Below are 16,312 nucleotides of genomic sequence, written 5' to 3' on the forward strand. Positions count from 1 at the left end.
TGGACGGGGCCCAGGAGCGAGGTCAGAACTCAGGAGCGAGGACGGGGCCCAGGAGCGAGGACGGGGCCCAGGGGTGAGGACGGGGACCAGGAGCGAGGACGGGGCCCAGGAGCGAGGATGGAGCCCAGGAGCGAGGTCGGGACCTAGGAACGAAGACGGGACCTAGGAACGAGGTCGAGGCCCAGGGGAGAGGTTGGGACCCAGGATCGAGGACGAGGCCCAGTAGCAAGGACGAGCCCAGCAGCAAGGTCGAGGCCCAGGAGTGGCGTAGCGTGGACCAGCAGCAGGATTGGGAGGACCACACTGCAGGCTATGAAACGCAGGCAGAGAGGACCTGGGGGAAGGAGGGAGGAGGACAGTAGGAATATGTTTATGTGTGTGTGCTAGGCCGATGTAGCAGAGCCTGGTCTCCAATCATCTTGGATCCCCTTGCCATTGGACCAAGACCTTGCTCTGTCAAGCCCGTGTGGTAGCTGGTGTGCAACGGCCACCCCACGTTAATAGAATTCACGCACAGGCATCTTCCACCCTTTAAAATGAAGTTCGGGACCAGGAACTTCAGGACCCTCATGAACAACCCCAACAGTGACAGACCGGAATGCCATACTGCTATCGTTGCCCGGGAGCTCAGACGTTTCGACATTGACATCGCCGCCCTAAGTGAGACCCGGCGAGCAGGGGAAGGCCAGCTCAAGGAGCAAGGCTGTGGTTACACCTTCTTCTGGAAAGGCAAACCTGAAGAAGAATGCCGCCTCCATGGGGTAGGCTTTGCAATAAAAAATGAGCTAGTTGAACGTCTCAGAGACTCCCCTTGTGGAATAAACGAACGCCTCATTAATGTACGGCTTACCCTAGCCCGGAACCAGTGCGCTGCAGTCATCAGTTCGTATGCCCCAATACTGGAAGCCACAGATGAGACCAAAGAGGAATTCTACTCCAGCCTCGAACAATCCCTGTCCCGAGTCCCAACAGGTGACAAGCTGATCCTCCTTGGCGACTTTAATGCCAGAGTTGGAAAGGACACAGACCTCTGGGGAGGTGTGATCGACAGAGAGGGGGTAGGGAAAGCCAACTCCAACGGTACCCTCCTCCTGATGAAATGTTAGAACGTGGCCTTGCAATAACCAACACCATGTTCCGTCAGAGAGACAAGTACAAGGCTTCATGGCAACACCCTTGCTCCAAGCACTGGCATCTGCTGGACTACATCATCGTCCGAGCAAGGGACCACAAGGACGTTCGCATCACCCGTGCCATGACAGGAGCTGACGACTGCTGGACAGACCACCGCCTAATCCACTCTGTCATCTCCATCAACGTAGCTCCAAAACAGCAGCGGCAACAGAAGCAATGCCGCAAGAAAATCAACGCTGGAGCACTCAAAGACCCTGCTAAGAAAGCCCTATTCAGCCTACGTCTCACAACCAACCTCATGACTCCCAGTAACGCATAGACACAGAGTGTCCACAGCGCCTGGTCTGCACTCAAGGCCTCCATAATCAGCACCTGTGAAGAGACGCTTGGTCACTCGACCAGGAAACACCAAGTCTGGTTCAACGAGAACAACCAGGAGATCCAGGAGCTAATAAGCTGCAAACGCAAGGCATTCCTGATCTGGAAACAGCAACAGAACTCGAGAGCAGGAAAGCAGCTCTACAAATGCCTGAAGGCCGAGGTCCAACAAAAATCTCGTGACCTAAAGAACAGATGGTGGGTGGAGAAAGTGCAGGAGATCCAGCAGCTAGCCGACAACCATGACGTGCGTGGATTCTTTAGCGCAGTCAAGACCACCTAAGGCCCAAGCACCCAAGGTCCTACCCCACTGCGGGCCAAGGACGGAGAGGTACTCATCAATGACAGAGTGGCAGTCAATGCCCGCTTCGAAGATCTCCTTAACCGAGACTCTGACTTCAACGCGAGTGCCCTCAACTCCATCGCGCAGCATGCTACCCGCCACCACCTCAGCACAGCCCCAGCCCGGCATGAGGTTGAAAAGGCCATCCAACAACTGAAGAACAACAAGGCCTCAGGAGCAGATGGAATCCCCGCCGAGGCGCTAAACACTATTGGTGCGAATACATGAACTAATTTCTCTTATTTGGAAGGAGGAGAGCTTGCCAAGGGATCTCAAAGACGCCGTAATCGTGACCATCTTCAAGAAAGGTGACAAGTCTGATTGCGGTAATTACAGAGGAGTCTCCCTGCTGTCTGCCACAGGGAAAGTCATTGCAAGAATCCTCCTCAATCACCTTCTCCCAGTGGCTGAAGAGCTACTCCAATAGTCGCAATGCGGATTCCACCCACTAAGGGGCACAATGGACATGATCTTCACCACGCGTCAACTACAAGAGAAATGTAGGGAACAACACTTACCGCTGTACATGGCCTTCTTTGACCTCACAATGTCCTTCGACACCGTTATTGGACACAAGGAATGTTTTTCATTATTGGACACGAGGAGTGTTTTTCATTACTGGACACGTGGAGTATTTTTCATTATTGGACACGTGGAGTGTTTTTCATTACTGGACACGCGGAGTGTTTTTCATTATTGGACACGAGTGTTTTTCATTACTGGACACGTGGAGTGTTTTTCATTACTGGACACGTGGAGTATTTTTCATTATTGGACACGAGGAGTGTTTTTCATTACTGGACATGATGAGTGATTTTCATTATTGGGCACAAGGAGTGTTTTTCATTACTGGACATGATGAGTGTTTTTCATTATTGGACACGAGGAGTGTTTTTCATTACTGGACATGATGAGTGTTTTTCATTATTGGACACGAGGAGTGTTTTTCATTACTGGACATGATGAGTGTTTTTCATTATTGGACACAAGGAGTGTTTTTCATTACTAGACACGAGGAGAATTTTTCATTATTGGACACGTGGAGTGTTTTTCTTTATTGGACACGAGGAGTGTTTTTCATTACTGGATAAGAGGAATGTTTTTCATTATTGGACACGTGGAATGTCTTTCATTATTGGACATGTGGAGTGTTTCTCTTTATTGGACACGAAGATTGGTTTTCATTACTGGACACGAGGAGTGTTTTTCATTACTGGACATGAGGTATGTTTTTCATTATTGGACATGAGGAATGTTTTTCATTATTGTACACAAGGAATGTTTTTCATTATTGGACACGAAGGGTGTTTTTCATTATTGGACACGTGGAGTGTTTTTCATCACTAGACAGGAGGAATGTTTTTCATTACTGGACACGAGGCATGTTTTTAATTACTGGACATGAGGAGTTTTTTTCATTATTGGACACATGGAGTGTTTTTCATTACTAGACACGGGGGGCTCGATTTTGTTACTGGGGTGGGCTGGGGTTGTGTAATCCACTTTGCATGTTAGCCACCCGATTCTAAATCGATGTGGGAGAATGAAGCGACTTTAACGTAAGTGGGCAATTGAGTTCCATCGTGTGGGAACCCATGGCCCAATTAGTTTTTCAGCCTGAAATTCGCCTCGATGACATCATCATTGCTGCTGCATTTAAGGTCTGCAACAAGCCTTGCTTCTTCTGCAGACTGCCAAACTTTTGGCCTTTCATGTTAGAGGGACCTGGAGGCAGAATGACCAGCGAGAGACCTAGGTCTGCTCCCAGGTTTGATGATGTTGCCCTGCAAGCTTTAGTGGAGGGAGCAAGAGCCAATAAAGAGGTGCTCTTCCCTTCTTCAGGGAGGAAGAAGCCTCTCCAGCAGATCAAGGCTGTGTGGATCCAGGTGGCCCAAGAGGTCAACACTTTGTCGATAATACACAGAAGATGGCTTCAGTGGAGGAAGAGGTTTCATGACCTTCTGTGCACTGGAAAAGTGAGTATGACTTTCCCATCACCCTCAATCTGATCCCGATTGCCTCTCCTCACCAGCACTCAGCTTTAGCAATCTCTTCCTCCACATCCCACTTGACACTGACATCCATGCACCCTTACCCATTCCCTCTCTCTCTATGGTAACATTCAACAAACTATTCGACTATGCAGTCCTCACACTCCCTATAACTGTGATGCTATGAAAAGAACTTACAACACAGTAGAGGGCCCTTGGTCTTGCCACCTCACTCCATCTTTGTCTCCTTCTAAGCATCTATGTTATGGATTCTCTACACTCCTTCATTCTCACCCAAATTCCACTTCTCTCCCTCATTGCAGGAAAAGAGAGCTCACAATAAGAGGGAAAGAGCGAGGACAGGAGGAGGGCCACTCCCAGTAGCCCAGCTCACCCCCTAGGAGGAGGCGTTTCTGCAGATCGTTGGAGTGGAGGATGATGCACAAGTGGAGGATGAATAGACGGGTGCATCACAGCAAGCTGGTGACAGAATAGTTTTCCATCTCTCTTATTCACATTGCATGAGTCGCTGATAATGATTCTGAAGCTCTAACAGATGGACTTATGATCATCTACAATATTCAATGTGCATGTAACCTTGGCATCACAAATCTGACTCTTTCCTTTACGTCCCGCATAGGACCATTGACAGCACCCGTCCCCATAGACAGGAGGAAGAGCCTGAGCTTCCACAGTCCTCAGAGGAAGCTGCAACCTGTTTTTCATCATTCAACATGAGGAGTGTTTTTCTTTACTGGACACAAGGACTGTTTTTCATTATTGGACATGAGTGTTTTTCATTATTGTGCACGAGGAATGTTTTTCATTTTTGGACACGAGGAGTGTTTTTCATTACTGGACACGAGGACTGTTTTTCATTATTGGACATGTGGAGTGTTTTTCATTACTGGGCACGAGGATTGTTTTTTATTATTGGACACGAGGAGTGTTTTTCTTTACTGGACACGAGTGTTTTTCATTTTTGGACACGAGGAGTGTGTTTCATTATTGGACACGAGGAGTGACGTAATAAAGACTCACTGCACACTTGGTTGTACATAAAGCAAGGCTTTAATCGACTCGTAACAAAACATGGAGTTCTTGTTAGTAGTCACTAGCTTCCTGTTTCCAGACTGTCTCTGGCCAAGGTGGGCCCACACCTGAGTATTTATACTCCTAGTGCGGCGCCCTCTGCTGGCCGTTCAGTAGTACTTCCTGAGTTACTTCTTGTAGAAGTTGCAATTTATGACAAGGAGTGTTTTTCATTACTGGACATGAGGAGAATTTTTCATTATTGGACACGTGGAGTGTTTTTCATTATTGGACACAAGGAGTGTTTTTCATTACCGGAGAAGAGGAATGTTTTACATTACTGGACACGTGGAATGTTTTTCATCATTGGACATGTGGAGTGTGTTTCATTATTGGACACGAGGAGAGTTTTTCATTAATGGACACGAGGAGTGTTTTTCATTCTAGACACGAGGAGAATTTTTCATTACTGGACATGAGGAGTGTTTTTCATTACTGGACACGAGGGGTGTTTATCATTACTTGGACACCTGGAGTGTTATTCATGATTGGAGACGAGGAGTGTTTTTCTTTACTGGACACGAGGGCTGTTTTTCATTATTGGAGATGAGTGTTTTTCATTATTGTGCATGAGGAATGTTGTTCATTATTGGACACGAGGAGTGTTTTTCATTACCGGACACGAGTAGTGTTTTTCATTACTGGACACGAGGAATGTTTTTCATTACTGGACATGAAGAGTGTTTTCCATTATTGGACACGATGAGTGTTTTTCATTATTGGACACGAGTGTTTTTCATTACTAGACACGAGGTGAATTTTTCATTATTGGACACGTGGAGTTTTTTCTTTGTTGGACACGAGGAGTGTTTTTCATTACTGGATAAGAGGGATGTTTTCCATTATTGGACACATGGAATGTTTTTCATTATTGGACACGAGGGGTGTTTTTCATTTTTGGATACGAGGGATGTTTTTCATTATTGGACACGAGATATGTTTTACATTATTGGACACGAGGAGTGTTTTTCATTTTTGTACACGAGGAATGTTTTTCATTATTGGACACGAGATATGTTTTACATTATTGGACACGAGGAGTGTTTTTCATTACTGGACAGGAGGAGTGTTTTTCATTACTGGACACGTGGAGTGTTTTTCATTACTGGACACGATTTGTGTTTTTCATTATTGAAAACGAGGAGAGTTTTTCATTAATGGACACGAGTATTTTTCATTACTAGACACGAGGAGAATTTTTCATTACTGGACACGAGGAGTGTTTTTCATTACTGGACACGAGGGGTGTTTTTCATTATTGGACATGTGGATTGTTTTTCATTACTGGGCACGAGGATTGTTTTTTATTATTGGACACGAGGAGTGTTTTTCTTTACTGGACATGAGGAGTGTTTTTGATTATTGGACACGAGGAGTGTGTTTCATTATTGGACACGAGGAGTGACGTAATAAAGACTCACTATGCACTTGGTTGTACATAAAGCAAGGCTTTAATCGACTTGTAACAAAACATGGATGTCTAGTTAGTAGTCACTAGCTTCCTGTTTCCAGACTGTCTCTGGCCAAGGTGGGCCCACACCCGAGTATTTATACTACACGGGCGGCGCCCTCAGCTGGCCGTTCAGTAGTACTTCCTGAGTTACTTCTTGTAGAAGTTGCGATTTATGACAAGGAGTGTTTTTCATTACTGGACATGAGGAGAATTTTTCATTATTGGACACGAGGAGTGTTTTTCATTACTGGACACGAGGAGTGTTTTTCATTACTGGACACGAGGAGTGTTTTTCATTACTGGACACGATTTGTGTTTTTCATTACTGGACACGAGGAGTGTTTTTCATTACTGGACACGAGGGGTGTTTTTCATTACTGGACACCTGGTGTGTTATTGTACTGGCCTCGCTAGACATGCTCCTATCTAGTTATCCAGCAAGTTAAACACTTATTCAAAATAATTCCTCGTGAAGCCGTTTGCCGTTTTGAAGCTTTACTTGAACAAACTTGTGAAACTGTAAACAAAGACAAAGTATGTTTTGTACATAAACTGAGTACTATACATTCGATATTACGTAAGATATAACATATTGACAACAGTAGAATAGATTAATTGTATAACTAACTAACATTTGGACTCACTTCTGTAACTATCAAATTTTAACCTTTTATAAACATAGTGTTATCAAAATACTACTCTGACAACATTGCTATTATGCTAACAAACAAAGATACTCACAGATATTGCGCTTGGCCTAAAATATGAAATCAGATTACATTGGATTGAGGATGGAACCCCTTCTGGCAGATTCTCCATTACTCAAGTCAGGTTCTTCCTGGAATTCTACTTCCTGGGATTCTGCTTCCTGAGTCACACAGGAAGAAAGGTAGAGAGGTCAAATGACCTCTCACAGGAAGAACGGTAGAAAGGTCAAATGACCTCTGCTTCATACAAACTGCTAACACGATAACCAGCACCAGAGGATGCTATCTGAAAATAAAATGGTTAATCAGTCCAGAACATCACTGCTATACAATAGCTACCACCAGAGGGTGCTATCTGCATGTAAAATGTCCAGAACAGTTATTCATGTTTCGACACGAGGAGTGTTTTTCTTTACTGGACACGAGGACTGTTTTTCATTATTGGACACGAGGAGTGTTTTTCATTATTGTGCACGAGGAATGTTTTTCATTATTGGACACGAGGAGTGTTTTTCATTACTGGACATGAGGAGTGTTTTTCTTTACTGGACACGAGGACTGTTTTTCATTATTGGACATGAGTGTTTTTCATTACTGGGCACGAGGATTGTTTTTTATTACTGGAAATAAGGAGTGTTTTTCATTACTGGGCACGTGGAGTGTTTTTCATTATTGCACACGTGGAGTGTTTTTCATTACTGGACAGGATGAGTGTTTTTCATTATTAGACACGAGGAATGTTTTTCATTACTAGACACGAGTTGAATTTCTCATTACTGGACACGAGGAGAGTATTTCATTACTGGACACGAGGGGTGTTGTTCATTACTGGACACGAGCAGTGTTTTTCATTACTGGGCACGTGGAGTGTTTTTCATTAGTACGATAGCAAAATACTGCAGATGTTGGAAATCCGAAATAACAACAGAAAATGCTGGAAAAACTCAGCAAGTCAGGCAACATCCGTGGAGAGAAATTTGAGTTGACGTTTCGGGTTTGACCCTTCTTCAAAACTGGAGAGAAAAGGAACTAGATCGAAGGCAGGGCTGCGATCGGACAAAAGAATAAAAGAACCAAAAGAAGTAAAAGAGATTAGAAGCTAGTGTTTTTCATTATTGCACACGTGGAATGTTTTTCATTACTGGACACGATAAGTGTTTTTCATTATTGGACACGAGGAGAGTGTTACATTACTGGACATGAGGATTGTTTTTCATTACTAGACACGAGGAGAATTTTTCATTACTGGACACGAGGAGTGTTTTTCATAACTGGACACGAGGACTGTTTTTCATTACTGGACACGTGGAGTGTTTTTCATTATTGCACATGTGGAGTGTTTTTCATTACTGGACACGAGGAGAGTTTTTCATTATTGGACATGAGGAATGTTTTTCATTATTGTACACAAGGAATGTTTTTCATTACGAGACACGAGGAGAATTTTTCATTACTGGAGACGAGGAGAGTTTTTCATTACTGGACACGATGAGTGTTTTTCATTACTGGACACGATGAGTGTTTTTCATTATTGGACACGAGGTGTGTTTTACATTACTCGGCACGTGGAGTGTTTTTCATTATTGCACACATGGACTGTTTTTCATTATTTGACATGAGGAGAGTTTTACATTACTGGACACGAGGATTGTTTTTCATTATTAGACATGAGGAATGTTTTTCATTAATAGACACGAGGAGAATTTTTCATTACTGAACACGAGGAGAGTTTTTCATTACTGGACATGAGGGATGTTTTTCATTACTGGACACGAGCAGTGTTTTTCATTATTGGACACGAGGAGTGTTTTTCTTTACTGGACACGTGGAGAATGTTTCATGACTGGACACGAGGAGAGTTTTTCATTATTGGACACAAGGTGTGTTTTTCATTACTGGACACGTGGAGTGTTTTTCATTATTGCACACGTGGAGTGTTTTTCATTACTGGACATGAGGAGAGTTTTTCATTATTGCACATGTGGAGCGTTTTTTATTACTGGACACGAGGAGAGTTTTTCATTACTGGACATGAGAGTTTTTCATTAGTGGACATGAGGAATGTTTTTCATTATTGTACACAAGGAATGTTTTTCATCACGAGACAAGAGGAGTGTTTTTCATTACTGGACACGTGGAGTGTTTTTCATTATTGCACACATGGACTGTTTTTCATTACTGGACACGAGGAGATGTTTTCATTATTGCACACGTGGAGCGTTTTTTATTACTAGACACGAGGAGAATTTTTCATTACTGGACACGAGGAGTGTTTTTCATTACTAGACACGAGGAGTGTTTTTAATTACTGTACACGAGGAGTGTTTTTAATTACTGGACACGAGGAGAATTTTTCATTATTGGACATGTTGATTGTTTTTCTTTATTGGGCACGAGGAGTGTTTTTCATTACCAGAAAAAAGGAATGTTTTTCAGTACTGGACACGCGGAATGTTTGTCATTATTGGACACGTGGAATGTTTTTCATTTTTGAATACGAGGAGTGTTTTTCATTATTGGACACGAGGAGTGTTTTTCATTATTGGACACAAGGAGTGTTTTTTCTTTATTGGACATGAGGAGTGGTTTTCTTTATTGGACACAAAGAGGGTTTGTCATTACTGGACACGAGGATTGTTTTTCATTATTAGACACGAGGAGAATTTTTCATTACTGGACACGAGGAGAGTTTTTCATTACTGGACACGAGGGGTGTTTTTCATTATTGGACACGAGCAGTGTTTTTCATTACTGGACACGAGGAGTGTTTTTCATGATTGGACAGGAGAAGTGTTTTTCTTTACTGGACACGTGGAGTGTTTTTCATTATTGCACACGTGTAGTGTATTTCATTACAGGACACGAGTGTTTTTCATTATTGAACATGAGGAATGTTTTTCATTACTAGACACGAGGACTGTTTTTCATTATTGCACACGTGGAGTGTTTTTCATTACTGGACACGAGGACTGTTTTTCATTACTGGACACGTGGAGTGTTTTTCATTATTGCACACGTGGAGTGTTTTTCATTACTGGACACAAGGAGAGTTTTTCATTATTGGACATGAGGAATGTTTTTCATTATTGTACACAAGGAATGTTTTTCATTACTAGACACGAGGAGAATTTTTCATTACTGGAGACGAGGAGAGTTTTTCATTACTGGACATGAGTGTTTTTCATTACAAGACACGAGGAGTGTTTTTCATTACTGGACACGATGAGTGTTTTTCATTATTGGACACGAGGTGTGTTTTACATTACTCGGCACGTGGAGTGTTTTTCATTATTGCACACATGGACTGTTTTTCATTATTGGACACGAGGAGAGTTTTACATTACTGGACACGAGGATTGTTTTTCATTATTAGACATGAGGAATGTTTTTCATCAATAGACACGAGGAGAATTTTTCATTACTGAACACGAGGAGAGTTTTTCATTACTGGACATGAGGGATGTTTTTCATTACTGGACACGAGCAGTGTTTTTCATTATTGGACACGAGGAGTGTTTTTCTTTACTGGACATGTGGAGAATGTTTCATGACTGGACACGAGGAGAGTTTTTCATTACTGGACACGAGGAGTGTTTTTCATTACTGGACACGATGAGTGTTTTTCATTATTGGACACAAGGTGTGTTTTTCATTACTGGACACGAGGAGAGTTTTTCATTATTGCACATGTGGAGCGTTTTTTATTACTGGACACGAGGAGAGTTTTTCATTACTGGACACGAGGAGTGTTTTTCATTATTGTACACAAGGAATGTTTTTCATCACGAGACAAGAGGAGTGTTTTTCATTACTGGACACGTGGAGTGTTTTTCATTATTGCACACATGGAGTGTTTTTCATTACTGGACACGAGGAGATGTTTTAATTATTGCACACGTGGAGCATTTTTTATTACTAGACACGAGGAGAATTTTTCATTACTGGACACGAGGAGTGTTTTTCATTACTAGACACGAGGAGAATTTTTCATTATTGGACATGTTGATTGTTTTTCTTTATTGGGCACGAGGAGTGTTTTTCATTACCAGAAAAAAGGAATGTTTTTCAGTACTGGACACGCGGAATGTTTGTCATTATTGGACACGTGGAATGCTTTTCATTTTTGAATACGAGGAGTGTTTTTCATTATTGGACACGAGGAGTGTTTTTCATTATTGGACACAAGGAGTGTTTTTTCTTTCTTGGACATGAGGAGTGGTTTTCTTTATTGGACACAAAGAGGGTTTGTCATTACTGGACACGAGGATTGTTTTTCATTATTAGACACGAGGAGAATTTTTCATTACTGGACACGAGGAGAGTTTTTCATTACTGGACACGAGGGGTGTTTTTCATTATTGGACACGAGCAGTGTTTTTCATTACTGGACACGAGGAGTGTTTTTCATGATTGGACAGGAGAAGTGTTTTTCTTTACTGGACACGTGGAGTGTTTTTCATTATTGCACACGTGTAGTGTATTTCATTACAGGACACGAGGAGTGTTTTTCATTATTGAACATGAAGAATGTTTTTCATTACTAGACACGAGGAGAATTTTTCATTACTGGACACGAGGAGAGTTTTTCATTACTGGACACGAGGACTGTTTTTCATTGCTGGACACGTGGAGTGTTTTTCATTATTGCACACGTGGAGTGTTTTTCATTACTGGACACGAGGAGAGTTTTTCATTATTGGACATGAGGAATGTTTTTCATTATTGTACACAAGGAATGTTTTTCATTACTAGACACGAGGAGAATTTTTCATTACTGGAGACGAGGAGAGTTTTTCATTACTGGACATGAGGAGTGTTTTTCATTACTAGACATAATGAGTGTTTTTCATTATTGCAGACGTGGAGTGTTTTTCATTACTGGACACGAGGAGAGTTTTTCATTACTGCGCATGTGGATTGTTTTCCATTATTGGACACGAGGAGTGTTTTTCATTATCGGAAAAAAGGAATGTTTTTCATTACTGGACACGTGGAATGTTTGTCATTATTGGACACATGGAATGTTTTTCATTATTGAACACGAGGAGTGTTTTTCATTATTGGACACGAGGAGTGTTTTTCATTATTGGACACGAGGAGTGTTTTTCTTTATTGGACATGAGGAGTGGTTTTCTTTATTGGACACAAAGAGTGTTTTTCATTACTGGACACGAGGATTGTTTTTCATTATTAGACACGAGGATTCTTTTTCATTATTAGACACGAGGAGAATTTTTCATTATTGGACACGAGGAGAGTTTTTCATTACTGGGCACGAGGGGTGTTTTTCAATATGAGACACGAGGAGTGTTTTTCTTTATTGGACACGAGGAGTGTTTTTCTTTATTGGACATGAAGAGTGTTTTTGATTACTGGACACGAGGAGTCTTTTTCATTATTGGACATGAGGTGTGTTTTTCATTAATGGACACGAGGTGTGTTTTTCATTACTAGACATGAGGAGTGTTTTTCGTTATTAGACACGAGGAGTGTTTTTCATTACCGGATAAGAGAAATGTTTTTCATTATTGGACATGTGGAGTGTTTTTCATTATTGAACACGAGGAGTGTTTTTCATTATTCGACACGAGGAGTGTTTTTCTTTATTGGACACAAGGAGTGTTTTTCTTTATTGGACACGAAGAGTGTTTTTGATTACTGGACACGAGGGCCTAGAAATTGAGTTGACGCCGCGCCAGGGCTTTAGCGCCGGAAATTTAGCGCCGGCGCTAATTCCCTTGCGCATGCCAAAAATTCAGTAGCGCCGCGCCCAGACGGCTGCCGGCGCTACTGGCGGGCGTGAGTGCCTCCCAATGGGGGCTGAGTGCCGAATTGCGGCGCTAATCCGGCGCTGCGGCACCCGATGCGGTGCGGCAGGCTGGGGAAGTGCAGGCCTCCTCCTCCCGTTAAGGAGGCGCTGCCTTCACCCGATCGCTGGACGTTTGATTTTTTCAAAAATGAGCCCGGCACCTCGGACAAGTGCCGGGCTTGCAGGCCAGACGCATCTGTTCCGCGGGGGGGGAGGTGGAGGAGTCCGGGGAGGGAGGTGCGGGCAGGCGGCCGGCGGGAAAGCGGCCGGCCGCCGCGCGACCTTAATGCGCCGGCGCTAACTTGTGTAAGACTCGGTTGCCAGAGTCTTAGTTGCGGCTGCCACGGGCGAGGCGGCCGCAACTGAATTTCGGCGCTGGGGCCCGTCGGCATGGCAACCGGGACGCTGCGCACACCGATGACGTCATCGGTGCCGGCGCAGCGCTACCGGTGCAACGCCGCTTTAGGGCCCCAGGGAATTTTTCAACTGGCCATAACTCTGGCGCTAGTCCCTCTAGCACCTCAAAGCGGCGCTAAGGCTAGTGAATTTCTAGGCTGAGGAGTCTTTTTCATTATTGGACATGAGGTGTGTTTTTCATTAATGGACACGAGGTGTGTTTTTCATTACTAGACATGAGGAGTGTTTTTCATTATTAGACACGAGCAGTGTTTTTCATTACTGGACACGAGGAGTGTTTTTCATGATTGGACAGGAGGAGTGCTTTTCTTTACTGGACACGTGGCGTGTTTTTCATTATTGCACACGTGGAGTGTATTTTATTGCTGGACATGAGGAGTGTTTTTCATTACTGGACACGTGGAGTGTTTTTCATGACTGGACACGTGGAGAGTTATTCATTAATGGACACGAGGAGTGTTTTTCATTACTGGACATGAGGAGTGTTTTTAATTACTGGACACGAGGAGAATTATTCATTATTGGACATGTGGAGTGTTTTTCAGTATTGGACACGAGGAGTGTTTTTCATTGCTGGACACGAGGAGTGTTTTTCATTATTGGACACGTGGAGAGTTTTTCATTACTAGACAAGAGGAGTGCTTTTCATAACTGGACACGAGGAGTGTTTTTCATGAATGGACACGAGGAGTGTTTTTCATTACTATGCATGTGGAGTGTTTTTCTATACTGGACATGATGGGTGTTTTTCATGATTGGACACGAGGAGTGTTTTACTTTACTGGACACGAGGAGTGTTTTTCATTACTGGACACGAGGGATGTTTTCCATTATTGGACACTAGGAGTATTTTTCATTACTAGACAGGAGGAGTATTTTTCATTACGAGACACGAGGCATGTTTTTCATTACTGGACATGAGGTGTGTTTTTCATTATTGGACACGAGGAGTGTTTTACTTTATTGGACACGAGGAGTGTTTTTCTTTATTGGACACGAAGAGTGTTTTTGATTGCTGGATACGAGGAGTCTTTTTCATTATTGGACATGAGGTGTGTTTTTCATTAATGGACACGAGGTGTGTTTTTCATTACTAGACATGAGGAGTGTTTTTCATTATTAGACACGAGGAATGTATTTCATTATTGGACACGAGGCATCTTTTTCATTATTGGACACGAGGAGTGTTTTTCATTATTGGACACATGGAGTGTTTTTCATTACTGTGCACGGGGGGGGCTCGATTTTATTACTGGGGTGGGCTGGGGTCCTGTAATCCACTTTTCATGTTAGCCACCCGATTCTAAATCGATGTGGGAGAATGAAGCGATTTTAACTTAAGTGGGCAATTGAGTTCCAGCGTGTGGGAACCCATGGCCCAATTAGTTTTTCAGCCTGAAATTCACCTCAATGACATCATCATTCCTGCTGCATTTAACGTCTGCAACAAGCCTTGCTGCTTCTGCAGACTGCCAAACTTTTGGCCTTTCATGTTAGAGGGACCTGGAGGCAGAATGACCAGCGAGAGACCTAGGTCTGCTTCCAGGTTTGATGATGTGGCCCTACAAGCTTTAGTGGAGGGAGCAAGAGCCAATAAAGTGGTGCTCTTCCCTTCTTCATGGAGGAAGCAGCCTCTCCAGCAGACCAAAGCTGTGTGGATCCAGGTGGCCCAGGATGTCAACACTTTGTCGATAACACGCAAAAGCTGGCTTCAGTGGAGGAAGAGGTTTCATGACCTGCGCACTGGAAAAGTGAGTATGACTTTCCCATCACCCTCAATCTGATCCCGATTGCCTCTCCTCACCAGCACTCAGCTTTAGCAATCTCTTCCTCCACATCCCACTTGACACTGACATCCATGCACCCTTACCCATTCCCTCTCTCTCTCTGGTCACATTCACCAAACTATTTGACTATGCAGTCCTCACACTCCCTATCACTGTGATGCTATGAAAACAACTTACAACACAAATAGAGGGCCCTTGGTCTTGCCACCTCACTCCATCTTTGTCTCCTTCTAAGCATCTATGTTATGGATTCTCTACACTCACTCCTTCATTCTCACTCAAACTCCAGTTCTCTCCCTCATTGCAGGAAAAGAGAGCTCACAATGAGAGGGAAAGATCGAGGACAGGAGCAGGGCCACCCTCAGTAGCCCAGCTCACCCCCTGGGAGGAGGCGGTCCTGGAGATCGTTGGAGTGGAGGATGAAGCACAAGTGCAGGACGAACAGATGGGTGCATCACAGCAAGCTGGCGACAGAATAGTTTTCCATCTCTCTTATTCACATTGCTTGAGTCGCTGATAATGATTCTGAAGCTCTAACAGATGGACTTATGATCATCTGCAATATGCAATGTGCATGTAACCTTGGCATCACAACTCTGACTCTTTCCTTTACTCCCCCTCAGGACCATCGACAGCATCCGTTCCCACTAGACAGGAGGAATAGTCTGAGCATACAGACTCCTCAGAGGAAGCTGCAACCTGTTTTTCATTGTTGGACATGAGGAGTGTTTTTTGTTACTGGACATGAGGAGTGTTTGGAATTATTGGACATGTGGAGTATTTTTCATTTTTGGGCAAGAGGAGTGATTTTCATTATTGGACACGATGAGTGTTTTCTTTATTGGGCACGTGGAGCGATTTTCATAATTGGACACGAGGAGTGTTTTTCATTACTGGACACGAGGAGTGTTTTTCATTACTGGACACGAGGAGTGTTTTTCATTACTGGACACATGGAGAGTTTTTCATCACTGGACACGAGGAATATTTTTCATTACTGGACACGAGATTTTTTCATTTTTGGACACGAGGAGTGGGTTTTTTTATTGGACACAAGGAGAGTTTTTCATTTCTGGACACGAGGAGTGTTTATCATTATTGGACACGTGGAGAGTTTTTCATTACAGGACACGAGGAGTGTTTTTCACTGCTAGACACGAGGAGTGTTTTTCATTATTGGACATGAGGCGCGTCTTTCATT

This window comes from Somniosus microcephalus, chromosome 7, assembly GCF_052327205.1.
Source record: "Somniosus microcephalus isolate GS21.2 chromosome 7, FLI_Smic_1.0, whole genome shotgun sequence".
In the NCBI taxonomy this organism is placed as follows: Eukaryota; Metazoa; Chordata; class Chondrichthyes; order Squaliformes; family Somniosidae; genus Somniosus; species Somniosus microcephalus.